The sequence below is a fragment of the Halichoerus grypus genome, chromosome 5 (genome assembly GCF_964656455.1).
Source record: "Halichoerus grypus chromosome 5, mHalGry1.hap1.1, whole genome shotgun sequence".
Lineage (NCBI taxonomy): Eukaryota > Metazoa > Chordata > Mammalia > Carnivora > Phocidae > Halichoerus > Halichoerus grypus.
The window spans coordinates 162,829,503-162,842,437 of record NC_135716.1 but is presented as its reverse complement, the minus strand read 5'-3'; the positions used below and the strand labels follow the sequence as shown (position 1 = coordinate 162,842,437).

Below are 12,935 nucleotides of genomic sequence, written 5' to 3'. Positions count from 1 at the left end.
AGGGTTTGCCTGGAGAAGAGGAAGGGGACACAGGGAGCAGCGTGTGCCAAGGTCCAGAGGCAAAGGAGCTGGTTGCAAGTTGAGGAGAACCATGGTACTCAGCAGAGGAATGCCTCTCCTATGTTGAAATCCTAAACTGTAAAGGGCGTGGGGGGCAGGGGACAGCCACGTCTCCTCGTCTCCTCATCTAGAAGCTGAAAGGGCAGAATCTTGCCTGCCTTTCTGACAACGGAGCAGTGAGCACATGAACTGGCTTGCCCAGTGGGAGGTCTCTCCCCAGGACTTTGACCTTTGAGGGAGAGAGGCAACGTGGCAGGGCTGTTCTTGGAGGGGACCCGGGAGTCTTGCAGCAGTGGGTGGTCAGTGGCCAGTAGTGGCTGTCTCCTGAGCCATGTCTTTGCCTGTGTTCTTAGCCTAAATGCTTTGGGTTCCATGTTTGGGACTCATGAGCAGCACACGTTCAACACAACCCTTCACTCTTTAGGTTAGCCACCAAACAGAAGGTATAGAGCAGAGAGGGGGTCAGCCTGGCCGGAGTTACAACTCGAGAGGGTGAGGGAAGAAGCAAGAGGGTGGGAGGCGGGGCTTTTCCTTCCGGTAAGAAGACAGATGCCTCAGAGGAACGGCTCCCTTCCTGCCTGCCTTTAGATGTTGAGGGGGAATGCAATGCTTAATCTAACAGCCATCCTGGGGTTGTGAGGGAAGAGCTACGAGATTCAGAGAGAAGCTGACCCAGAGGTGAACATCACTGTGCCGCTAAGTGAAACAACCTGGTATCACCTGCCTCTAGACTTCTTGTGGTGGGGGCCACGTTTATTTGTGTATTCTGATTCCTTTTGCTGAAAGTGCCTCATGTGACACCACGAGTCATCTAAGCCCTCTTGGCCTCAGTTTCTCTTTGTGAAGTGCAGATGGGGGCCCCTGGGTGGCTCAGTCGGTTAAGCATCTGCCTTTGGCTCAGGTCACGATCTCCAGGTCCTGGGATTGAGCCCCACATGGGGCTCTTTGCTCAGCGGGGAGTCTCCTTCTTCCTCTCCCTCTGCCTCTCCCCCTGCTTGTGCTCTCTCTGCTCCCCTGCACCAAATGAATAAATAAAATCTTAAAAAAAATAAAGTGGATGATGATACCCGCCTCATAGGATCAGAGTGAATATCAAATTAGATAATGATGTAGAGTATTTAGCACAGTCCTTGCTTGTGGTAAGCACTCAGGAAATGTTATCTATGACCACCGGCATCAAAACCACGGGGCAGATGGGTTTTTTCCTAGCATAGAATGGAGAGAAGAGAGAGAGAATAAAGACTAAATCTGGGGAACCGACATCTGAGGGGAGAGAGTTGACCAGCAAAGGGGTCAGAGGATAATTAGAGAGCCCAGAAGAAAACCTGAAGTTTCAGTCTACCCAACACACTCTTTTTTCATCTGGAAACTCCTACTCATCCTTCAAAGCCCAGCCTAATTATTCCCTTCTCTATGAAGCCTTCCTGTGCACTCGACCCACAGTCTTACACTCTGAGGTAGTTGTCCTGATGCTCTGGCTCCCACAGCCTACCCTTCTTTTCTTGCACTTATCACGATTTATTGTGATTTTCTGCTTTTATATCTGTCTCCTGCTCCAGACTGTGAATGAATTCCCTAAAAGCCGAGGTGTCCTGACTGTATCTTCCAACCTATCCTAGCATGGGGCTTGGCAACTGGTGGGAATAACAAAAGCTAATGTTTGATGACTGATTATTCTGTACCAGGTGCTATGCTAAGTGCTTTACATATGGTAAGTCATTTAATCCTCATGACAACTTTATGAGGTAGGTGCTACTATTAGTCTCAATTTATAGATGAAGAACTGTAAGAAGTGAGAAGTTATTCAAACTCAGATGGTCTGGCTCTCTAGCCTGTACTGTTACCTACTATGACAGGCTGTCTCATATGTAGTGGCCACTGATAAATGTTTATTGATTGAAGTGATAGAAGGAGTGTTACCAAAGCCAAGGAAAGAGTTTCAGGAGTACATTAGTCAGCTTCAGCTAAGTTATGCTGCAGTGACAAATAATCCCCAAAATATCAGCTTACAGAAAAGTTTACATGTCAGCTGCAGGTCAGCTATGGTTCTGCCACATATCAGGGGTGCTGGCTGAAGGAAAAGGCCCTATCTAGAGACTTGCTGCCCTTGGGGGAAAGAGAAAAGATAGGATGCTGGAGTGGGCTTGTACTACGGAGAGCTGATAGTACACATCTCTTTCCAGCTCCATGCTCAGTGGTACCACATTGGCAGCTTGAAATCAGTCATAATGGGGGTATTTACACTATGGAAATCAGCAAATTCTTCCCTCCCCCTCCCTCAAGAACCTGTTGTTAAGCATTTACCAGCACAGCACTAGAAAAGGACTATGAGGTTAGCCCTTAAAGCTTCTGCCCAGCTATGGCTCAGGTCATGGAAGTACCACAGGTCGCATACACTCACATTTTACTTGTCAAAGCAAGTCTCATGGCCAAGCTGCAATCAGTGGTACCAGGAATATACTTCTCCCACTGGGAGAGGCCCACTAGGAAGGGCAGTAAATTATTCATGAACGATGAATAATGCAGTCTGCCTCTATGAAGGAGTCCAAGATGAAGACTGAAAAAAGCCCCTTGGAATTGGCCTTGAGGAGTTCGTCCATGACCTTTAACAAGGGAGTAGTTTCAGTAGAAGCTGGGGTGGGGAATTGGATTGTGAGGGGGCGAGGTATGAGTTAAGATCCCTCATTCCTGAGGCTGTCAGGGGGAAGGAGCGAGGCAGGTGAGCTGGTAACCAGACGGGGTGGCCAAGTGGAAGGCAAGGGGTCTTCTAGAAAGAGACAGCCTGTTTATCAGTGGGCCTGAGTGTCATTTTTAGTAGTAACCAGTCTCTTTCTGCAATCGTTCTTCCACCTTCAATGCCAGGGATGACACTAGGGAAGGCAAAGAACAAAAGAGAAAGAGTCTCATTTTGAGGGTTCTAAAAGCACAAGAGGGAGAGGGGCAGAGGGACAGGGAGGGGGAAAGAATCTCAAGCAGACCCTGTGCTGAGTGTGGAGCACCTTGTCGATCTCATGACCCTGAGATCATGACCTGAGCAGAAACCAAGAACTGGACACTTAACCAACTGAGCCACCCAGGCCCCCAGCATCTATCACTTTTCTGGTGGTAGGGAAGGTCCAAGAAAGCACAGGATCTCAGAGCCCCACCCCCACCCCACGATGCAGGGCAAGGCCAAGGACTTGAGACACCCCCGAGGGTTCCCTCATGACTCCATGTGCTGTAGGGGGCAGCAGAATGTGTTGCATCCATTGTGGTTTGGGGGGTGGTGGGCACTGGTGGCAGGTGGCCTAGGAGAGACCTCGAGGAGGGGACAGGGAGCTCACAGCAGGGACCTCTGTGACGTGCCCGCATGCCTTCTTGGGAGGAGCCAAGTGCGGTGGTCAGCTGCTGCCACTGTTGTTACTACCGGAACAAGCCCACAGCCCTTCTCTAACACCAGAGCTCATTCAGAATTTGGAATTCTTTCGGACTTTAGACATAGGTGATCCGGGGCACGTGCAATGTGTTATGTAACACTGCTTAGTATGGTCCAGGGGCAGCCCCGTGTACTGACATAAAAGAATATTTCTGCAGCAAAGTGTATGGGATACATAAAGATTCTAGAGCCTCGTTTAAATCAGAATGTCTTTCAGGTCAGATTTTGCTGTCAAGTTACTTTTGGTGCCAAATTTTAAGAGTCTTTCCAGTTCAGTCCTGGGAGTCACCCTGGCTCCTTCCTTTCCCTCCTTGCTCTCCCCCAGATCCAAGGGGTCAGCTAATGCTCCCTATCCTATCTCCTTAACACTTCTCACGTCCGTCTCCTTCCTTCCATCCCTCCTGCTGCGTCCTGGTGCCGGCCACCTTCCACTCTCACTGGGATCCGCACACCCACCTCCTGCCCGACCTGCAGCCTCCAGTTTCTGCTCCATACTGCCCCCAGAGGAGTTGCTCTAGAATGCAAACTTTTGGCCTGGCCTGGGTGTCCCATCAGGATAGTGATGTGTTTACCTGAGAAATACCAGCAGAATTGAAGAATGTTAAACTTTCTTTTTTTTTTTTTTAAAGATTTTATTTATTTATTTGAGAGAGAGAGAACACAAGCAGGGGAGAGGCAGAGGAAGAGGGAGAAGCAGGCTCCCAGCTGAGCAGGGAGCTCGATTTGGGACTCGATCCCCAGGACCCTGGGATCATGACCTGAGCCGAAGGCAGACGCTTAACCGACTGAGCCACCCAGATGTCCGAATGCAAACTTTCTTTAATGGTCGTGGGTGTGGAAAGTTACTTTTTGGAGTCCACTAAGTAAGAAACGGTTGCCGGCTCCCGGATGGAGGTATAGGTGGCTTGCAATGTTCCACACTGAGGTGTAAGCTGCCGCTGCTTCCCAAGGAAGGAGGGTTCTTCTGGGCCCAAGAAGCTCCCCCCCCCCCATTCTCAGGAGTCTGGTTCCATTCTGGACCCTCCTGATTGCTCAGGCTGGGTATGTGCCTGCCTGCTTGTCAGGTCCAAGTAATTTGTGCAAAACATACATCCCAGTGCCAATTTCTCAGGCATAGGAGGACCAGGCTTCAGTTTGCTGAGAGTCCTCACTGCAACTCCAAAATCCAGTGCTGACCCCCAGAGAGTCTGGTTGGTCACATTCATGGCCCTGTTCCGTAGGCTACCTTGGCCACGCTGTCTAGAACGAATGCAGACCCCAACAGGCCAGCTCTCCTTCTTGTGCTCACAAAGGCCAAACAAAATCACAGGCCTTCTCAGGCCCGGGAAGCAGCCCCTGATCCCAGTGGTTGCATATATAAGAGAAAAAGGAGGGAAATGGCAGCTCCAGGTTCTTGCTGTTCGAGCTGCAATGAAAGAAGTGATCACAGGACACCTGGGTGGCTCAATCGGTTAATCGCCTGCCTTCAGCTCAGGTCATGATCCCAGGGTCCTGGGATCGAGTCCTGTGTCAGGTTCTCTGCTTGGGGAGTCTGCTTCTCCCTCTGCCTGCCGCTCCCCCTGCTCGTGCGCTTTCTCTCTCTCTCTCAAATAAATAAATAAAATAAAAAAGAAAGAAGTGACCACGAGGCTTTCCTTTTACTCTTGCCTTTCGGTGATCAAGGTTTTCCATAATTTAATGTTTAAAAAGTTACCATTTATGGAGCAAGCCTTTATAGCGGGCCTGTGTTCAGCTCTCTCTATACACTCTCACTGAGTCAGTACAATCCTCCTGCTCTGTCAGAACTGTCACGATCTCTACTTTCTGGTTGGGAAACCTGAGTCCCAACCTGGCTGGTTGGCTTGCCTGAAATCATACAGTTAGCGAAAGCTCCCATCACATAGCATTTTCTTTTGTGATGAGTTAGTGTTTTCCACAAATACTTGATGTCCCTCCCTATTGATATCCTTGCTCTCTTAAACTTAGGCCAGAGCATATGACTTGCTTTGGCCAGTGAAATATGAGCAGAAGTAACACGCATGCTGCGTCCGGGTAGAAGCTTTCGAGAGCCGGTGCAGGACTCACATACTCTCTTTTCCCTGCCTCGGCAGTTTTAGAAGCCTGTGGTGAGATGGAGCATTTATCAGCCCAGGTCTCTGACAGCCGACCTTGAGCAGAGACCACTAGTTGATTCAGATGAGCATCAACTATGAGCAAGGAATTTATTTTGTTGTTTTAAGCTCCTGGGATGTTCCCGGTTGTTTCTTACCGTAGCAAAACCTAGCCCGTCTTAACCAATCTCTCCTTCATGTGGGGTCAGAATGGAGAGGCTAGCCATGGGGGCCAAGACCCACTTACCTTAAGCTCTGAGTCCAGCTTACCTACACGGACCAAACCCCTCCCACCTGCCACAATGCACCCCTTCTTCTGCACCCTTCCTGGCTTCACAACCCCACCTGACCTGGCACCCACTTCCCAATTTGCGTAACACGCTTCCTGCTCTTGCCACTCAGACCACAACGCTGAGATGTGGTTTTCTAAAAAATTGGCTAAGCCCAAGCCATCTGAAGAGACTTTCAGCTACTGTTTTGAGGTCACTGTGGCCACATGCTGATTTCCATATAAGCTGCCAGTATTCCAAGAAGATGTTAGCGGTGACAAATACACACTTTGTTGGGAAATGCTGCACCCTGGACACTGCATGTGAGGAAATCTTTGCGGAATGAACCAGAAGTTCTGTTGGAAAACGATGATACAGAACAGAGGGCACTGGGTTGGAAGTGCTCCTAGAACAACATTTATTGAGCACCTACCATGGCTGGCAATCAGAACTCTGCTGTCCCTGTGTCAGGGAACTCAGATGAGACAGACAAGTATGAGCAGAGGGTGATGATGATACAGCACGATAAATGAGGCTGGCTGCCTCATCTAGTCATTTATTCATCTAATGCGTATGTATTGAGTTCTCCTGATATGGTAGGGACTGGGCATTAATTGCAAACCAGACAAGGACCATCTTTGCCCTCCCAAAGTTTGTAGTCTAACAGGCCAAGAGAAATAGACACAGAGTGCTAAGGGAGCATCTAGCCGAGGCAAATAACCTCCTCAGGGGTGGGGGTGTGGTTCTAGGATAACTTTATTAAGAACATGACTCCAGAAGAGAGTCCTGAAGGATGAGCAGGAAGGAGGCAGGAAAGAAGGGGGAAGGGCATTCCAGGCAGAGGGAACCCTTGAAGCAAAGGCCTGGAAGCATGAATCAGCTTAGCACATTTGCTAAGTGCAAACAGTTTAGTCTGACTAAAGCAGAGAGTTTAAACTAAAGAGGAACAACAGAGAAGGCGAGAGACCAGGCTAACAGGGGTGACATCTCAAAGGGTCTTGGATGCTGGCTTTCGGTGCTTGGACTTAACCTGAAGACAGAAGGAGCCCTTGCAAGAGTTTTGAGCTGGAGTGTTTATTAGTTAGGAAACAGGCTGAGGTACAGTAACAAAAACACTAAACTAACAGTGGCTTAAACAAGATAGACGTTTACTTCTTGCTTATGTAAAAACCCAGATAGGCAAGCCAGAGTGGGCATGGTGGCTCCACAATGGTGAGGGACCCTGGTTCCTTCTGGTTTGTTGCTTTGACATCTTATACAACACACGGCTTCCTTCTTGCGGTCCAAGAGGGCAGCTCCGGCTCCCACCATCACTTCTGCATTTCAGGCAGCAGGCAAAAGCACGAGGGATGTGGCAGACCTACCCCTTCCTTGGAAAGGCATAACCCAGGACTTGCCCACATCACTTTCATTCACATTGTACTACCCAGAATTCAGTCGCACGGCCTCGGCTAGCGGCCGGGCTGCTGGGAAATGTAGTTTCTATTCTGGGCAGACATGTGTTTGGCTAAAAGGCAGAGGCTCTATTACTAAAGGAAGGATGGAGGCTGGGAAACAACTAGCTGTCTTCAACAGGGAGCGACGATCCTCTTTGCCTTTTGGAAAGATCTCTCTGGGAAAGGGAGAAGGAGGAAGGTCTGCATGGCAAGGGACCAGGGCCAAGGAAATCATCCAAGTGAGAGCTACCAAGGCCTGAACCGAGGCAGAGACATCTGCAGTGGAGGAAGTGGACAGAGGCTTAGGAGAGAGTTGGAGGTTGAACGGACCAACTGTACTTAGACACACATCTAATTCACTGTACTTAGCACAGGGCTGTGACCAGCATATAGTAAGTGCTTATGAGAGCGTGAATGTACGAGGTGAGAGCAGGAGCCAAGGACAACAAGAGTAATAATAATGGCTCCTGGAACTAACTTGACAGAGGAATATCAACACTTAAAGGTAAATATCAAATAATTTTTTTTTTTTTTAGAAAAATAACTGCTACCCACTGGTCCTCCAGCTGGTTCCGAAACTTTCAGTCATTTTTAGTTATTAATGCAGTCTCTTGTTTTGGGCATTAACTTGGTCTTTCTAATTCCTCCCTCCTCCTTCCTTCCTTCCTTCCCTCCCTCTTCCTCCTCCTCTTCCTCCCCTTCCTCCTCCTCTTTCTTCTCTCTCACTCCTTCCTCCTTTCTTTATCCTTTTTTTGCCTATTTTCAAATATTAATCTCGTACTGGACTCCAAGTCCCAGCAGACAGGACTTGTGGTGAGAGGGGAGGTGGTCATGGTCTGCCCTCTCCTCTCTGCCCTCTGGTGGGGAGGAATAGAAGGAAAACTTAGGTGTCCCCTGCTGACCCTTGGCGGGCCCCTTCTTCACAGCTTGTAAGGGGGCTGATTTCCTGTCGTCCCAGCTGCTCAGCTCATTGTCTATAGACACGGAGTGTGGGGCTGGGCCCCGCACAGGCCATGCTGAGAAAGGACTCGGTGCCAAAGTGCTCTCCTCCGCTGGTGGCCTCAGGCTCACCGCTTTACCCCCAGCAGGCCTGCTGCGCCCATCACATCTACCCTCTGTGGCCCCAATCCCGGAGCCTATGGACAAGGTCTCTCAGAAAGCTTACTCTACAGACACTCCTTCTCACCCACTGGCCACCCAGTCACACCCTCGGCCTTCTCTTTCTTGGGTGCCCTTTGCCCTACTTCAGTTAGCACCGAGGCGGGTCAGAAGTACAGTGGCTTCAGCTGACACCCACGGGAATGTGAGGCCATTCCCCCCATGGCACCCCAAACTTGAAGAATACTTCTCTGAACTCTGCTCCACTTGTCCCGTGCTGTGTACTAGACCACCCCGAACTTCGTGGCATAAACAACCACAAATTTTACCATCCTCGCAGATTCTGTGGGCCAGGAATTTGAAAGGATGCAGGGGGCATGGCTGGACTCTGATGGAGGTAGGCAGCCTCCGAGATGCCTCCCAGGACTCATGCCCTTGTGTGTTCGTCCACTCTCGCTCTGTATCAAGGTGGGTCTCTGTGGCCAGTCGAATATGGCAGAAGGGATCATATGTCACTTTTGAGGCTAGGTTATAAAAGATATTGTGGTTTCTGCCTTTCTGTCTTTTGGATCACTTGGGGGGAAGCCAGCTGCCGTGTCATTAGGACACTCATCCATGGAGAGGCCAGTCTGGAGAGGAACAGAGGCCTCCCACCAGTGGCCATGTGAGGGAGCTTGGACGTGGTCATGGCTCCTCTGGCCCTAGGGAAAGTCTAAGACGACTGCAGCCCTTGGCTGACAGCCAGACTGCGACTCTGTGAGACAGCGTGAGCCAGAACCACCCAGGTATGCCGCTCTTGGATTCCCGGCTGTCAGAAACTGTGGCAGAGGATAACTGTTTGTTGTTTGAAGTTGTTACACTTTGGAGTCATTTGTTATGCGGCATTAGGTAGCTGATACACTGTTCTAGGATGTCTGTGCCCTGAGCTGAGAGGACTCAAATGGTGGGGAGCTGGGATCTCTTGGAGGCTGCTGCATTCGGGTGGCTGGAGCCTTAGCTGGGATGGCTCGAAGGCTCTGTCGGCCTTGTCACCTGGAGGGTTGGCATGTGGCCTGTCCACGTGGCATGGCTTCTCATGGCATAGTAGCTGGGCCATGAGAAGGAGTGTCTGTAGAGTAAGCTTTCTGAGAGAACTTTTGGCCTTGCCTCCAAGTCAAGCAGGGTAATTTCCACTGTATTCTGTTGTCACAGGTGAGTCACCAAGGCCAGTCCAGATTCCAGAGGATGGGATTTAACTGGTTCTCTTGATGGAGGAGTGATAAGGTCACATTGCAGAAGAACAAGTGGGATTGGAGATATGATGGCCATCCTTGCAAAATACAGTTGGGGCCCTGCCTCAGGGGAGGAGCCAGTCCATTGGTCTGCCTCTCAGGAGAGAGGGATACGTGGTTTTTTACTGGCAACACGCCTCCAACACCCTTGGAAGAGTGCTGGTTCTGCTGAAGTGGCGCTTCCTATCAAGCCCTGGGAGGAGCCAGTCATCCTCTGAGCTTGGAAGGTAGAGCAGTGCATGCCTTTTCTTCTCAACTCTGGATTCTGGGGCTCATTTCCCTTTCTGGATAAACAAGGAAGGTCCCAGCAGGCACCTTCTCCCACCAAGGCCCACCACCCTTTCCCTACCAGCCACAGTGCTAACCAGTTTCCCTCAGTCAGTCCTGTACTCATCTACTAGCTGAGAATTAGGACTTCCTGCTTTTGCAGAGCAGGAAGTAATCTGACCAAGGTCACATAGCCGGAAGTGGTAGAGCAGGGACTCGGCCCCCTGACCCCAAAGTCCAGGCTCTAGGGCTCTGGGATTCCAGAAAGCCTACCGGGCATCAGGCATCGGAGCCTTAGCCCTGGTCTCCTCGGAGCCCTGCTGAGGGCGAGGCCAGTGTGAGCAGTGTGAGGGGGAGGGGATGGACTCTGCCAGAGGGTTTGGGCTAGTTGTCAGGTGTGCTGTTGGGTGAAAGGGCAGGAGAAACAAGTAAAGGAATAATCCATTTTTACCTTCTTTTCAGGCCTGTCCCCAGTTAGTGAGTTTTCCAGGGGCCAGAGGGTGACCTCCAGGGTGACAGCCTTGGACTCACTACCCCTCTGCATTTGTAGGACTGAAACCCCCTCTCTGTCCTGGAGCATCTGGTCGGAGAGCCCTCTGAGCTCCTGGGACCCATGGATGCTGGGTCTCGGAGTGATTTCCGGCCCCAGGGAACATGTCTCTGGCCAGTGTCCAGCTTGCCTGGCCCCTCCTTTCCCTGTGACCCCTACTTCCCATCCTGCCGCACCTCCAGATCCCAGAATGGGACAGTTCCCAGCGCCTACTGCCTGCCAGACACTGAGCTCGTGTTGGGGATCCAGAAATAAGTGAGATACAGCCTCTGTCCTCGAGCAGGTCACAGTCTAGCGGGAGGAGAAACGTGAAGTGTTAACTGCCCGGTGTCAGGTCAAGGGCACGTTGAATAAGGGTAGGCATCACAAAGGTGAGAGGGGCAAACTCAATGATAAAAAGCAACAACATGGATGAATCTCAGGATCATCATGCAGAACAAAAGAGTCCAGACTGTATGATCCCATCTTTATAAAGCTCCAGGCCAGGTAAAACTACGGATTATAAAGAGATATAAGTAAGATCAGTAGTCGCTTGGGGGTGGGGGTGGGGTGCTGGGACGAGGCAGGAGGTGATGGATGTTCTGCAGTGTTCTGAGGATGAGGAATAGTCTGAGGTGGTGAAAATGTTCTAAACCTTGATAGGAGTGTGGGTCACATGAGAATATTTGCTTGTTAAAGCTGAGCGGTTCGCCTAAGATCTGTGAGTTTCATCATGTGTAGATTATACCTGTGGTGGGCAGCATTCAAAATAGCCCCCGGGGACCCTTGCCTCCTGGTGTGCATGCCCTAGTGCAAACCCTGTCCCCTAGATGGTGTCAGGTTGGTCTCTGTGGCCCGTAGAATATGGCAGAAGGGATGGTGAGTCCCTGCTGAGATTGGGGTATAAAAGACCTTGCTGTTCCATCTTAGTCTCTCTCTCTCTCTCATGGCTTGTTCTGGAAGAGGCCATGTGCTGAGCATCTCTATGGAGAAGGGCGTGTGGCAGAGGAATTGAGGCCTCCTGCCAAGAGCGATGTGCGCGAGCTTATGGTAAGGGGGTCCTTCCGTCCCAGTTAAAGCCTTCAGGTGTCTGCAGCCCTGGCTCGCTGCTTGACCACAAACTCATGAGAGACCCTGAACTAAGCTGCCTCCCGATTCTGCCTCTCAGAAGTTGTGGGATAATAAATGCTTATTGCTTTAAACCATGACGTTTCGGGAGTTATTTGTTCTGCAGCTATAAATGATGAATACGGTATTTCAATAAACTAAACATGTGAGGAAAACAGCTTCTAAGTGCTCTTGGCCCAGCTGGCTTTCCCGGGGACTTTCAAGCGCTTTCTGTGACTCAGACTTCTGGGCTCAGTCTCCGGAACAGGGAGATGAGCGGCCTGGAGCTCTGTCTAGACATCAGGAGTTGGCGTCTTCAACATAGCTACAGCTTCTACCCACCCACCGCACCAGCCCCGAAACACCTGCACCCAGCGCCCCGCCCCCCACACCTGCCATGGGGAGAAGACCCCAGAACTGCTCCTCCATCCCCCTCCCACACCCCAGCCTCATACCCAGGTGTACTTGCAGGAATCCACACAGGGCTCTGAAGCTAATCACAGCTACTATTTTTGGAACACTTTTTGTGTGTCAGGTGACATGCAAAGTGCCTGGCGTGCATCTTTTAATTTACTCTTCCCACCATATTAGGTATTTCTAAACCCATTTTACAGCAGAAAAAACTGAGCTTGCCACCCTGAAGCCAGCTGCCCGGGTCCTAGAGCTACTAGGGCGTGGCTGCTCTAGACTTCAATCCAGATTTATCTAGTTCCCCTCGCTGAGAGGCCGGGAAGCAGCAAACCCCAGACCTGAAAATATTTTTCTTATCTACTCCCTGTGAGAAAAAACCCACGTGCATTCTTCTGTCAGAGAAAAGGCCACAATCTCAGTCCAGATTCCCCAGGGCAATGATATAAAGAGACGGGGGCGATGGTGATATCCCGGCGCCAAGAATCTCAGAGATCACGGGAGTCACAGAGGAGGGAGCTGAGATCCAGAGAGGGAAGCGACTTTTCCAAGGACTCCAGCCCTGTGCTCTCTGTACGGCACTGTCCTGTCTCTGCCAGACAGAGGGGAATGGTCACCGTGTGGGAGAAGCATAATAGGGTAAAGGAGGGCTTTGGGGGAGGGGAATGAGAGAGAAAGGGAAGCCAAAGGTAACAATGGCAAAATTGAGGTCTGCTAACTTTGTCTTGGGTCAACCCCGCAATGGCTAGGGGCTCTGTGAACCAGCATCACAGATGGTCCCATTGAGAGCCTCGGAAGCCCCAGAGGACATCACAGAACAGCTCTGAGAACGTGCCTGGCTTGTGGCAGGACCTGCTGAAAAGCACTGTGTTACTCATTTGCTCTGACATTAGATTGCCCTATTCATTCATTCATTCCATAAATATTTGTTGACCACCTGCTATCTGCTAAGTACTGTTTTAGGAGCATGGGATATTTTAGTGAA

General features: G+C 50.5%; 1 long non-coding RNA gene across 1 annotated transcript; it reads left to right on the top strand.

Moving 5' to 3' along the window:
• The first annotated feature begins 6,900 nt into the window (after window positions 1-6,900).
• Window positions 6,901-11,637, top strand: LOC118518450 (uncharacterized). Its single transcript, XR_013448281.1, has 2 exons — window positions 6,901-7,775; window positions 9,560-11,637. It is a non-coding gene; the product is annotated as an uncharacterized LOC118518450 (long non-coding RNA).
• Window positions 11,638-12,935: the final 1,298 nt, after the last annotated feature.